The sequence below is a fragment of the Chrysochloris asiatica genome, unplaced genomic scaffold (genome assembly GCF_000296735.1).
Source record: "Chrysochloris asiatica unplaced genomic scaffold, ChrAsi1.0 scaffold00460, whole genome shotgun sequence".
Lineage (NCBI taxonomy): Eukaryota > Metazoa > Chordata > Mammalia > Afrosoricida > Chrysochloridae > Chrysochloris > Chrysochloris asiatica.
The window spans coordinates 555012-556290 of record NW_006408978.1 but is presented as its reverse complement, the minus strand read 5'-3'; positions in this window follow the sequence as shown (position 1 = coordinate 556290).

Below are 1279 nucleotides of genomic sequence, written 5' to 3'. Positions count from 1 at the left end.
GGCCTGTGTTGGGCATAGGATCCCTGAGTCTGAACAAACTCAACAGCATCTAATAACAAATCTTTAAGGAAACAGACTGCTACATCTTTCTCCCTTGGAGTGGCTAATAGGTTCAAATCACCAACATGTCCATTCACATTTGAGCACTTAACTATTGTACCATCCAAGCTCTTACACTTGTCAAAGATGCCTAAAATCAGTAGTCTGTAGTATGTTAAATTCTATTCATTTCTAAATGAGCCCAGAAGACAAATAGCAGAAGCAATTGACAGGAACAGAATGTCTATCATGTAACAACTCTCTTATCATTTTATGAAACTAAGTAGCCAGTGTTCTGGTGTGGTGCTGTGTTCTGGTGTGGCACTAGACTATAAGGTTGGTGGTTCAAACCACCAGCTGCTCCTTGGAAACTCTATACAGGGTCATTATGAGTAAAAAACCAACTCGAAGGCATGCACCAACAAGTAATCAGTAAATAATCAAATGACCAATATACTCTAAGACTTACCATATTCATGAACATTTTTTAAAATACAAAGTAACACAGTGCATTCCCTTAAATGGACTTGGAGCCATTAGCACACACATAGGATGAGGTCAGTCATTCATACTAAATTCAATAGCAATGATAATGTTCCATGTTGCTGTTTTGTTTTGTGCCATGGAGTCAGTTCTTATAGCAATCCTGTGTAGGATTTGTGAGGCTATAAATCTTTATGGGAACAGTAAGTCTCATCTTTCTCCTGCAGAGTGGCTGGCAGGTTCAAACTGCTGACTTTATTCGTAGCAGTATAACACATAACCCATTATGCCACCAGCAATCTTGTTTTATAGCAATCTTTGAATTAAAAGAGGCAGTTGAAATAAATGCAAAACATAAAACTCATACAATGTACCAGGATCTCATTATACAGAAGGAACTCTAACCCATACAGATCCAGGGATTTATCCAATTTTGAAAGTTGTTAAAGATGGACAACTCAAGACACTGACAATATTCTCATTTTCCAAATATTTGCTGAGCATCTTCCAAGCACAATGATGGTTTCTCCCTTTTCCTGTTTTCATTCACTTCTTCTGAGAGTATCTGATTGATTTTCAGGTTAAATCTCACCTTTACAATGTGCTAATCTATTTGCTCTACATTTTAGGAGATGTTTGTTTGTTTCCTAACTGTTTTTGCAAACCCTTCTGTAGACTTTTTAATTTTGATAAATAAAAACATTTTAAAGGTCCCAATCTCTCTCTCTCTCGCCTCTCTCTCTTTTTTTTTTTTTTT